Source organism: Mobula hypostoma, chromosome 7 (assembly GCF_963921235.1).
Source record: "Mobula hypostoma chromosome 7, sMobHyp1.1, whole genome shotgun sequence".
Taxonomy (NCBI): domain Eukaryota; kingdom Metazoa; phylum Chordata; class Chondrichthyes; order Myliobatiformes; family Myliobatidae; genus Mobula; species Mobula hypostoma.
The window spans coordinates 124,852,739-124,866,538 of NC_086103.1; positions in this window are offsets into that span (position 1 = coordinate 124,852,739).

Consider the following 13,800-nt stretch of genomic DNA (forward strand, 5'->3'; position numbering starts at 1 on the left):
GCAGCAGGGCAGGCAGATAAAAGGGTTAAGAAATTGCAGGGGATTCTTGGTGGCAAAATACAGAATCCAAGAGAAGTTGTGATGGAACTGTGTGAACCATTTAGCCTGGCCATGGCTAGAATTCTGTGATTACCACAGTGCAGGAGCAATGCAGAAAGTGTGCTGAGGAGATCGCCAGAGTGGAGAGGCTTAGGCAAGCTGAACTAAAAGGACATATTTCTCTCAGTACAAACATCAATCACTAGGGGATATATAAACCCCATTTCCAGAAAAGTTGGGATATTTTCCAAAATGCAATAAAAACAAAAATCTGTGATATGTTAATTCATGTGAACCTCTATTTAACTGACAAAAGTACAAAGAAAAGATTTTCAATAGTTTTACTGACCAACTTAATTGTATTTTGTAAGCATATACAAAATTAGAATTTGATGGCTGCAACACACTCAACAAAAGTTGGGACAGAGTTAAAATAAGATTGAAAAGTGCACAGAATATTCAAGTAACACTGGTTTGGAAGACTCCACATTAAGCAGGCTAATTGGTAGCGGGTGAGGTATCATGACTGGGTATAAAAGTAGCGTCCAACAAAGGTTCAGTCTTTGCAAGCAAGGATGGGTCATGGCTCACCCCTTTGTGCCAAAATTCGTGAGAGAATTGTTAGTCAGTTCAAAAGGAACATTTCTCAACGCAAGATTGCAGAGAATTTAGGTCTTTCAACATCTACAGTACATAATATTGTGAAAAGATTCAGAGAATTCAAAGACATCTCAGTGTGTAAAGGGCAAGGTCGGAAACCACTGTTGAATGTGCGTGATCTTCGAGCCCTCAGGCGGCACTGCCTAAGAAACCGTCATGCTACTGTGACAATTATAGCCACCTGGGTGCTGGAGTACTTCCGAAAACCATTGTCGCTCAACACAGTCCGTCGCGGCATCCAGAAATGCAACTTGAAACTGTATTACGCAAGGAGGAAGACATACATCAACTCTATGCAGAAACGCCGGCGAGTTCTCTGGGCCCGAGCTCATCTCAGATGGACCGAAAGACTGTGGAACTGTGTGCTGTGGTCAGATGAGTCCACATTGCAGCTAGTTTTCGGAAAAAATGGGCGTCGGGTTCTCCGTGCCAAAGATGAAAACGACCATCCAGATTGTTATCAGCGAAAGGTGCAAAAGCCAGCATCTGTGATGGTATGGGGGTGCATCAGTGCCCACGGCATGGGTGAGTTGCATGTATGTGAAGGTACCATTGACTCTGAGGCGTATATTAGGATTTTAGAGAGACATATGTTGCCATCAAGGCGACGTCTCTTCCTGGGACGTCCATGCTTATTTCAGCAGGACAATGCCAGACCACATTCTGCCGGGCTACAACAGCATGGCTTTGTAGACACAGAGTGCGTGTGCTTGACTGGCCTGCTGCCAGTCCAGATCTATCTCCTATTGAAAATGTATGGCGCATCATGAAGAGGAGAATCAGATAACGGAGACCATGGACTGTTGAGCAGCTGAAGTCTTATATCAAGCAAGAATGGACAAAATTTCCAATTGCAAATCTACTACAATTAGTATCCTCAGTTCCAAAACGATTAAAAAGTGTTATTAAAAGGAAAGGTGATGTAACACAATGGTAAACATGCCTCTGTCCCAACTTTTGTTGAGTGTGTTGCAGCCATCAAACTCTAAATTTGTGTATGTTTACAAAATACAATTAAGTTGGTCAGTAAAACTATTGAAAATCTTTTCTTTGTATTTTTGTCAGTTAAATAAAGGTTCACATGAATTAACATATCACATATTTTTGTTTTTATTGCATTTTGGAAAATATCCCAACTTTTTTGGAAATGGGATTTGTAGATATAAATTAGTGGCAGGATTGGAGTGGGGTTAGAACATAGAACATAGAACAGTACAATACAGGGATAGGCCATTTGGTCCACAATGTTGTGCTGAACTAATTAAACTAGTTATTAAATACTTAACTAAACTAATCCCTTCGTCCCTCACAACGTCCATATTCACCCATTCTCTGCACATCCATGAGCCTATGTGAAAGCTCTTCAGTGCCTCTATCACAGTTGCCTCCACCGCATCCCCGGCAGTGCACTTCAGGCACTCAGCAGTCTCTGTGTGGAAAAAACCTGACCTGTGCAGTTCATTGAACTTACCCACTCTCATCTTAAATGGGTACCCATCAGTATTAGACATTTTGACCCTGTGAAGAGATACTAGCTGCCTACTCTACCTATTACTCTCATAATCTCAATCAGATCTTTCCTCTACCTCCACCAATCCAAAGAAAAGTACCCAAGTTGTCCAACTTCTCCTGATAACACATGCCCTCTAATCCTGACAGCATCTTGATAAACCTCTTCTGTCCCGTATCCAAAACCCCCCACGTACCTCCAGAAACAGGGCGACCAGAATTGAATGCAATATTCCAAATGCAGTCTAACTTGAGTTTTATAAAGCTGCCACGTAACTTCCTGACTCCAGACAGCAAGGCCTCAAGCAATAAAGGTAAGCATGCCGTGCCACCCTATCAACCTGTGCACACATTTTCAGAGAGCTGTGCACTTGGACCCCAAGATTCCTCTCTATATCAACACTGTTAGGGATCCTGCCGTTAACAGGGTTCTATCTCTTCACATTTGCTCTCCCAAAAACGCAATACCTGACAGTTTACCAGATTAAACTCCATTTACCATTTCTCTGCCTGTATCTGCAACTGATCTATGTCCACTGTAACTTGTGGAAATACTCTACACTATCCACAACATCATCAATTTTTGTATCGTCTGTGAGTTTACTAACCCACCCATCTAACCCATCTACATTTTAATCCAGGCCTTCTATTTATTTAATTTATTTATTGGGATACTGCGTGGAATAGGCCCTGCTGGCCAGCAACTCCCAGTTTAACCATATAACAATTACAGCACAGAAACAGGTCATCTCGGCCTTTCTAGTCCATGCTGAACTCTTACTCTCACCTAGTCCCACCGACCTGCACTCAGCCCATAACGCTCCATTCCTTTCCTGTCCATATAACTATCCAATTTAACTTTAAATGACAACATCGAACCTGCATCAACTACTTCTGCTGGAAGCTCGTTCCACACAGCTACCACTCTCTCAGTAAAAGAAGTTCCCCCTCATGTTACCCCTAAACTTTTGCCCTTTAACTCTCAACTCCTGTCCTCCTATTTGAATCTCCCCCACTCTCAATGGAAAAAGCCTATCCACATCAACTCTATCTATCCCCCTCATAATTTAAAATTTACAATGACTGACCGTTATGTCTTTGGACTGTGGGAGGAAACCGGAGCACCCGGAGGAAACACACACAGTCACTGGGAAAACGTACAAACTCCTTACAGGCAGCGGGAATTGAGCTCGGGCCACTGGTTCTGTAAAGTGTTGCGCTTACCACTAGGCAATATCTGTTATACATAAGTATACCATATATATAGTAACTCATGTTTGTAATCCAGTTTGGGGTGCAATAGAAATTACAGACTGAATGTTCTCTTCACATGCTATAAATTTGTGTTTATGCATTGATTTTTGATGTGCATGGGTGTAAGTTGTGCATGTCATGAAAATGAAAAAATAATGCAGATGCTGGAAATCTGAAAGAAAAATAGGAAGTGCTAGAAACACTCTGCAGGTCAGGCAGCATTTGTGGAAAGAGAAAAAGAATGAATATTTCATGTCAGAATCTGGGTTAAGGTTGCCAGTATTCCATACTTTGAAACTGCACGTAGCATCAAATGAACAAAGATTTGGAAAGGGTGATGTTGGAGTCTGTTGATCCTGATGGACTTTTGAGGCTTCATTGTTATATCCCAGTTAAACCTGTGCAGCCCCAAACATTGATGGAAGTGGGACAAGTGCTGTAAAAGAAATAATAATAATAATAAATAAGCAATAAATAGTGAGAACATGAGATGAAGAGTCCTTAAAAGGGAGTCCAGAGTTTGTTGGAAGACTTCAGTGATAGGGTGAACGAAGATGAGTGAAGTTATCCCTTCTGGTCAAGAGTCTAATGGTTGAGGGGTAATAAAGGATTTTTTTGTGATTTTCAATTAAAATATAGCAAATCTGTATCAAGCAGTAGTAAGTCAAAGCAACTGGACATGCTGTGTTGTCTAAAAGCTGCTTCACCACTCATCCTTGAGGCTTCTTCAGTTCTGAACCATGGTGGCTAGTTTTCCAGTTTATAAACTCTGTGAGCTGTTTAAAGGTATAGCAATCACATGAGGGTTGGAGGGTCGTTAAGAGTCGTAGAAGTAATGAGAGGGTCATTAGTCTTATCTTTGCATGAATGGAGGTGTGAATATCCAATGAGCTGGATGACTGCGAACCTTCATAGACCTATTGCAAATCTGGTATTTATGTTTCCCTTTCGTTACTTATTGTGTTTGTTTTTTCCTATGGACATACAGGATTGGCTGGGAGTGTGCTGGAGCATGGATGGGCTTGGAACAATGATTCATTTACAGTGGTGTGACTTCTTTCTGCAGCTGCCTATGCCAAGGATTTTAATGGTTCCTGATAGACCAGGAACTTAAACAACAACCATTTCTTAAGGTGAATATTCCAAAAAACGGAACTATTTTTTGTGTTTTATTAAACATTGAAGCATCATTGTGTTTCCTTTTATTTATAGGCAGTCAATCTGGATGGAATCTCTCAAGTTAGATTAAAAATGACTTGACAATGATTACAATTTTTTCGTTCCTTTCAGCTGTGGCAAATGCTGCATTACGACATCGTATTTTTCAAATCCTCTGTCCTGTAGTGATCTTTGAGTTACCAAACTATGATAACCTTTGTTATGTGGAGCTGTGCTCACCAGAGGTGGCATGGTGGCAGCTTGGTAGACTTGGTTCCATTCTGTACTCAAGATATTTGTACCTCTTCAGTTTAGGCTAGATTCAAAACAGATCCCGGGAGTTCAACCAGTACCTCTCCAGTGTTCATTGCTCTAATCAATCAAATGTTTATTATGCTAGACTTGCTCAAGTTACAGTGGAACTCAAGTTAGGCGGAACACCTCCCCTTCGTACTCCATCTGTTATTTATTTATTTTTTATTATTATTAGTTTTTTTTCACTCGCTCTCCTTTTTCTCCCTCTGTCCCTCTCACCATACTCCTTGTCCATACTCTGGGCTTTCCCCCTCCCCCTTTCTTTCTCCCTAGGCCTCCTGTCCCATGATCCTCTCATATCCCTTTTGCCAATCAACTGCCCAGCTCTTAGCTTCATCCCTCCCCCTCCTGTCTTCTCCTATCATTTCGGATCTCCCTCTCCCCCTCCCACTTTCAAACCTCTTACTAGCTCTTCTTTCAGTTAGTCCTGACGAAGGGTCTCGACCCAAAACATCGACTGTACCTCTTCCTATAGATGCTGCCTGGCCTGCTGTGTTCACCAGTATTTTTTATGTGTGTTGCTTGAAATTCCAGCATCTGCAGATTTCCTCGTGTTTACGTTGCTCAAGTTACTCCTGGTTCAGGCTGGTTCTCTCATCAGCCTGTCCCTGGTCCTGTGGATAACCATATCCAGGACTGCAAGCTGTTCCTTTCATCTGCCTGTCACTGCTCACCACAGCAACCCCCCACCCCCAAGACTAACACTGTGGGCAATCTGACCCAGGTGATAATGTGTTCCCAGTGCAGTCCATCCCCCAGACTAACACTGTGGGCAGTCTGACCCAGGTGATAATGTGTTCCCAATGCAGTCCATCCCCCAGACTAACACTGTGGGCAGTCTGACCCAGGTGATAATGTGTTCCCAGTGCAGTCCATCCCCCAGACTAACACTGTGGGCAGTCTGACCCAGGTGCCAGAGTATTGCCCACCCTCTCCCAGAGTAACACTATAGGCAATCTGACAATCTGATTGAGGCAATAGAGTGTTCCCCAACAACCCTCCCCCCGACTCCAGACTGACACTGTGGGCAATCTGACCCAGGCGCCAGAGTGTTCTTGTGGGCAACCTGACAGTTCTCAGGCTGTGACTGTCTACCTTTGAACCCTGCAGAGCTATCTGTCCACAGAAGCCAGGAGGTTTGCTGGCAATGTACTTTCTATTTCAAGGCATTAATTTAGGATGACACACAGCTCCAGTGGGCAAGCACTGATCATGTCCTGAGGGAGTTACCTTTTATTAGAAGGATCTATTTGGAATTTGAAACATGGTCACCTTTATTCAGTGTGCCGCTTGTGAAAGGAACTCTGGTTGTCAAGGTAATTGTATATTGAGACAGACTGGATTGGTAGCAGATTGAGCGGAGAGGCAGCCCGGGTCCTCCTGCTCACTCTGGTTCGAACTATGGAACAGTCCTGACCAAACTGATCCTCACTTGGTCAGTGGACTCAAGCTTATAAATTCTCCTGCAGAAGTCCCACATAATTAACTAGGTTTGTACATTTCCAGACCCTTTGTAACTAATGATGCCTCGCTGAGTCTGCATTATATGTAAAAAAATGTGAGAAGCTGCCGCCCCACTTTGAATACAGGAAGGGACTTCTAATATTTCAGCTACTGATAAGCCTTACTTCCCTGATCTCACATTTGATGGTGGAAGTGGGGGGGGGGTGAAATTTCCTTGGTAGTGTGTTCTGGCTGGCCATTCACAGGTCCAGGCAGTGAGCCATCATTGGCAGGAGAGTTCATGCATCCTAAAGTTATGCTAAAACTAGGCCTTCCTATGGATTACACAGTGCCTACTGGAACTCTCCAGACCATCCAGAGCTAGCACTCCATACAAATGTTGCATTGCATTCTGGGCAAGAACAACATTTTAATTCATGCTTTGTGTTTCTTTGTTACTTTTAAGTGAGGTTATTTAAAAGTAAAATCAAAAAACAAAACATACAGTACATAAAAGAAGAAAAGCATCATGGGTATAAAGGCCAGCCAAAAAGAAAACAACAAAACAGGTCCTGTCAGTAATCTGTCCAATGCTCAGAATCATGATTCCAAATTTGTTCAAAAGCACATTTCTCCCTGAAATATGGTTATTCCCTACAATCTTTCCATAAGGATTGATCTAGTTCCACATGCTTGTTAGCACCTCAAGCCATCAAGTTTGAATAGTGGGATGAAAATGTTTATTCAAATATGCAATTTAAATAAGTCAAATGTTATTTTCAAAACTGGAAATATTTATTTGTTTTTAAGTGAGGTTATTTTAAAACAAGATCAAAAAACAAAACATTCAAAGAAGGAGAAAATAATTATGGGTATAAAGACCAGCAAAAAAGCTAAGAGCAAATTAGGTCCTGTCAGTAATCAGTTGAAAGAGTGTGATAATGCAATATGATCAAAATTTGCATGATTGCATTGGTGTCACGTCATGTGATTTAAGTATTACGTTGTTTACTTTCCCCAAAAATGAATTGACTGGATGTCTTCAATGCCAAGAAAACTAGTCAGCTATGGGCAAAAATAAGTGAGCACTGAGTATATTAAGCGATAGGCATTGACTGCTTCAACTTGGATTTTTTACCTTGTTCATTACAATATTTGGCTGGATGCCTTCAGCTTTCAACTCAGTCTTTTCTCTTGCTCAGCAGGCTGGCAACAAGAAGTCAAAAACTCCACAGGCTGGTCTATATTATTAAAGCTTGTGTGAAAGATCTCATGCTATTCAGTTCGATAGATTCACCAAAATTTGTGTTATCTTTTAGTCAAAGAAGAATGTTTAAAACTCAACTAGAGAAATGTGTTAAGTGTGTTGTCTTATTTTACAATAACAAGCAGATACTATAATCTGCTTGTCTGAAATATTTGACACTTTAAAAAACAATTACAGGTGGTTTAATTCTCTTTCACAACAATGGTGACCTAATCTTCTGGTTGGCAGCAGAGGTAAATCATCAAGTTTCCAACACCCCTTGGTTACCAAGGTGATTCCAAAGGGAAAGTTTTAAAATCCTGATGACCTTCTTCTTCTGAAAACATGAGATTTTAAAGAGTCATCAAATCAAAAGCAAAATGGTTTAAGTCAAAAAAATAAACAGGATGACCAATTCAGACGGAAGAGGACAGAAACCCTTCTCTTTTCCAAAACATAATTTTCAGCTCCGACTGTTGCAATTATGATGACTTCATGAATACGATCCACTGAATGCCAATTTAGACAACACACACTTTCAGTTATCTTGGCAGCGTCTCACAGCTGGGAAGACTGCCATCAGTGTGTTGCTATAAAGTATGTTTTCACATTCTGATCATCTTTGCACTACAACTTGATTTTTATGTTATTGATAAACCATATATGTGGAAAGATACATTGTTATTTTTGACTGACATTGTGCTTAAAGTCAATCGCGCTTAGTTTTAAAAATTATAGGATTTGTTTCCCTTCTCTTTTGGCACAACATTGTATAGAGACTTCTTATTATAAGCCAAAAGAAGAAAGCCCTTCAGTTTTTTTCAGCGACTGCAAAATCTGGAGCTCTTGATTAAATTGGAAGCTTGTAGATTTCTTTTCCTTGATTGCTAGCTTTATGAAGACATTTATGCAGCATTTGTGCTTATGTATAATTAAAGCAGAAGATTATTTTTACTAATCAGAGATTCATTCTCCAAACTTTGTTACGCTAATCTCAAAGGGTAGCATCAGCTTTGGAATCTGATTTATGTTTCTTTATCATGATTTAAATGAGCGGTGTTGAGCAAACTGAATAATTTAATTCCACATGAATAATGAAGCTGAACTTGGCTGAACAAATATGAATCTTGCCAAAGTGAAACTAGGGGAATGCGAATCAGTTAAATTAGAACACTGTGGAGGATAATGTGATATTATTAATGAGAAATATTTTCAAATCAACACTATTTATACTAATTCTGATAACGCAAGTTCTTGCTTTTCGCCATTCTCAGCTTTCTTTGCAGACTGTGTGTCATTACATTTTTGTTCAGCTGGCGAGAATATTACCTTGGCTTTCTTTGTAACCATCAGCAGCCCACTGCATGCACCAGGATCAGTCAGCTGTGGGTGCAACTTAAGGAACAAAACTAGACTACATCACTCCTGTCTCTGACACTCGGGCAATTGTCAAACAACTAATAGAAACTATCTGATGAAGACCCTTCTGACCAACACTAGCAACTTCTGACGGGTTTCCTAGACATGATATTTATATTGCATAACCCTTACCACCAAAACACTATTAAGACAAATGTTTCTGAAGAGCCAGTTGATTTGCAAGTCATCAGAATTAGAATAATACTTAGAATTTGTGTGTGACTTCATGATCTTTTTTCCTTTATAATGTTTTTGAGTGACTGATTCCTCCCCCTTTTCCCTCAAGGATAGCCACAAATTTTTAAAAGTGTGGGGACTCATCGCTGAGAGCACCCAAATATGTAAATTTGTTTCCGAACACCATCGGATAGAATTTGTTGCAGCAAGTATAAATACACAAATGCTTTAGAATCCAGGGCTCAGGCCTCTCTTTGCTCTATTAACCATCAAGGTATTACCCAAGTGTTAGCCTGAAGTTTTGAATCATCATCATTATAAAAACTATCCAAATTTGAATGGAAATGAAAATTAGTTTCTATAGTAGCTGGATGATAAAGAATGCCAATTTAACTGCTGGCAGCAAATTGCAGTTGTACAAGGTTAATTTCCATGTAATTAATTAATCACTGCCTTGAATAAAATAGGAAGTAAATGGATGCGAGATTTTTTAGTGCCACTGAGGCAATATAGTCAAAAGTAATTTTCATCCCTTTGTGGCAATTTGAACATCAGTAATCAAGCTAAATCTATTGTCTGTTGTAGACAATACAGGCTGCGCAGGTTGACTGTGGTTCAGAAGGTATACGGTGTATTGGCCTTCATCGACCGTGGGATTGAATTCAAGAGCCGGGAGGGAATGTTACAGCTGTATGGGACCCTGGTCAGACCCCACCTGGAGTACTGTGCTCAATTCTTGTCACCTCACTAAAGGAAGGATGTGGAAACCATAGAAAGAGGAGATTTACAAGGATGTTGCCTGGATTGGGGAGCATGCCTTATGAGAATAGGATGAGTGAACTTGGCCTTTTCTTCTTGGAGTGATGGAGGATGAGAGGTGACCTTATAGAGGTGTATAAGATGATGAGAGGCATTGATTGTGTGGATAGTAAGAGGCTTTTTCCCAGGGCTGAAATGGCTAATAGGAGAGGGCACAGTTTTGAGGTGCTTGGAAGCAGGTACAGAGGAGATATCAGGGTAAGTTTTTTACACAGAGAGTGGTAAGTGCGTGGAATGGGCTGGTGGCGACGGTGGTGGAGGCAGATACAATAGGGTCTTCTAGGAGAGTCTTGGATCTTAGAAAAATAGGGGACTATGGGTAACCCAAGGTAATTTCTAAAGTAAGTGCATGTTTGGCACAGCATTGTGGGCTGAAGGGCCTGTATTGTGCTGTAGGTTTTCTATGTTTTATGTCTATGCTCCATGTTTAATAATTAGAATAGAAACAATAAATCATAAAATCATTAAAATATTGAGCTACTATGATTAATTAACCATAAGTATATAGAGAAGTAAAAATAGTACTGAGCCAACTTATCATTTTAATGAAAACCTGCAAACCATTTTAAATGGCTGCAGCCACATGGGATGTTTCAGTAACGGCTGATGTAAGACTACATACACAGTGTAACTGAACCCCTAAGAAGACAGTGGTGGGAACAGGGGTGAAATGGGAGGTCAGATAAACCCACATCTAGAAGCAATGTACTCCATTCTTCCACATTGGGGAAGCAGGTCTGGAAGTCTGGAACACGTGGACGCCAGTGTTGAGGTTGGGTTGAGTTTCTGCACCGAGCTACCAGGTAGCCAATAGAATGATCTATCTTGATGTCTGTTCCAAATCTATCTAGTGCCATACAACATTTCATTATGGTGCACAGCTCCTTCTTAGCCAGTCTTAGAGTCTTGCTTGTGACCCTACTTTGTGGGTTGATGAGGTCTTTGTGGGATCTGTCACAGCCGAGATAGGAGATGTTGACCTAACTGTCCAGATGCATTCATTTATGGGAACTACATTTCTGTCAAGGCTTTTTTGAGAAAATCATTGAAGTAACACACACAAAATGCTGGAGGAACTCAGCAGGCCATGCAGCATCTATGGATAAGTGTACAGTTGAGGTTTCCGGCTGAGATCCTTCATCAGGAATCACTGAAGTGTTGTCTTTTTCATCTTAGAAATCTCTGGGTGAGACAGAGCTTGAAGTGCAATGCCAAATTTATGAATGATGCGGTTCATCTATTGCAGCTCACCATGTGTAATCAGAGTCTTGACCCTGGGGATGTTGTCCTTGGATGGCAAGATGTGTCATGGTCCGGTCCTTGAAGTCCATATTCTGGTTCACGGTCTGGTCCATCGACCCTTGCTCTGGGTTTTCCTGTCTACCCTGTTTCTGTTCTTGTTGAGCTCTACTTGAGGCAGCTGATGCTCATTGGGGCTGGCTGCATAAATACCTTCAGAAACCAGGGCGTGGCTGCTGGATTGTTCTTGTCCTTACTCCTTGTATCCCTTCCTCTACCTTCTGTTTCCTCGCCTGAAGCCCTGCCTTGTCTTGCCGGTAACTCTCGCCTCACCTGAGGTTCTTGTCTTGCCTTGCTTTGCCAGAAGCCTTGCCTTGTCTTGCCGGTAACTCTCGTCTCACCTAAAGTTCTCGTCTTGCCTTGCATTGCCTGAAGCCTTGCCTTGTCTTGCTGGTAACTCTCACCTCGTCTTGCCTGCAGTCTTCTCCTGGAGCCACCCTGTACCTAGCTCCCTTCCTGTCCCTTGCCTCTGCCCAGGTAAGCCAGGCCGTCTTGCCGTTACCTGCGGTTGGTTCTGTCCCTTCCTGTCCCTTGCCTCCGTCGGGTAAGCCAGGCTGTCTTGCCATTACCTGCGGTTGGTTCTGTCCCTTCTGGTCCCTTGCCTCTGTCAGGTGGTGATCCGTGCCCTGCCCAGGAGTACCATGCCCTGCCCAGGAGGAGCCTCTAGCCTCCGGCCTCCTGCCAAGCCTCGCCTCTAGTCTCCAGCCTCAAGCCTGAAGACTCCAGCCTCCTGCCTCCTGCCAAGCCTTGCCTCATGTCTCTAGCCTCAAGCCTGGACTCCAGCCTCCTGCCTCCTGCCAAGCCTCGCCTCTAGTCCCCAGCCTCAAGCCTCAAGTCTCCAGCCTCTAGCCTCCTGCCAAGCCTCGCCTCGTCTCCAGCCTCCACCTCCTGCCAAGCCTCGCCTCAAGTCTCTAGCCTCAAGCCTGAAGACTCCAGCCTCCTGCCTCCTGCCAAGCCTCGTCTCTAGCCTCTAGCCTCGCCTGAAGACTCCAGCCTCCTGCCTCCTGCCAAGCCTCATCTCTAGCCTCTAGCCTCAAGCCTGAAGACTCCAGCCTCCTGCCTCCTGCCAAGCCTCGCCTCTAGCCTGAAGACTCCAGCCTCATCCTGCCTACCTGCCAAGCCTCATCCTTGCCTAGTTCTGGGGTCCGAGCCAGAGGCAAGACCCAGGTGCTGGGTCCTTGTCCAGTCTCTGGCTCGGAGTCCAAGTCCGGGCTCCTAGCTCTCTTGTCCAGTGCTGTTCCGGGTTCCCGGTTTTCATGTCCATGTCCTTGCCCTCAGCCTGTATCCTAGTCCTGTCCCTAGTACTTCAGTGTCTGTGTCTTGCACTTGGGTCCGTTCCCAGCCACTTCCTTATGACATGATGGTAGTTGGTTGCTTATTGTGTTAGTGGTTTATGGTTTTTCTTGTGTTAATTTGCATTCATTTCACTGTCTTTTGTTGACCTTATCCATTTTAAAATTGTTGATCTTGCTCACTCATGTTATTTATTCTTTTTCACTCTCTGAAGTCCAAGGGATGCCAATTTGTATATTTTTGTGGGAATTATAAAAATACCTCCATCACCAGATCTGGCCAGATCTCATGTAGCACTGTTAGGCTCAATCTTGTATTACTAAAATCTTGCACTGCTCAGAAGTTATCCTAGAATGGTGACACTGGCTCCTTTTTACACAGACACCCCATCTTAAATCCGTCCCATGCCTCCTCCAAAATGAGTTCCAGAATAGGATTTCCTGGACAATTTCTGGATCAAATATTGAGACGATATGTTCAGCTTTTTTCACCACTTTCTTTCACTTTCCCTCCAGCCCAAACTCACCTGAACCATTCAATGGTCACCATCCTGCTACCTCGTTGGATACATAAACCCTTATTTGATTCCGAGTTCAGCCTGACATTCACACTTTTGTACAATGATCTGATTTTCATCATTCTAATATCACCCATATCGAACTCCACTCCAGCATATCTGTGGCTGAAACCCTAATTCATGCCTTACTTACCTCGAATTTTAACCATTCCAGTGATCCTTTGGGCGATACTTGTACACATTCTACATAATCTCATAATGCCAGAATTTTTCTACCAGTAGCTTAACTTGCAAAATTTTGCTCTCTCTTCAGCACGTACATGGGAATCTGCACCAATTCCCAACATATCAACTCAGTTTTAATATCATCTTCCTTGTTTTCAGATCACTTATTCATCTTCCTCCTTCCTATTAATGTAAATCACAACAGATTCACACATACCAATGCCTTTCCCTGCACCCTCAACTTGAATTTTTCAACTCCCAATAACTGTTTCGAACTATGTTGCACAGAAACTCTGGAATCTTGTACCCAAAACTCAAACTCTATAACTTTCTCCTTCTTAAAATCTACCTCTCATGACAAATATTTGGTTGCCTTGCCTGATTTTGAGATGACAAATATATTATTACTTACTGCATAATGGCTTGA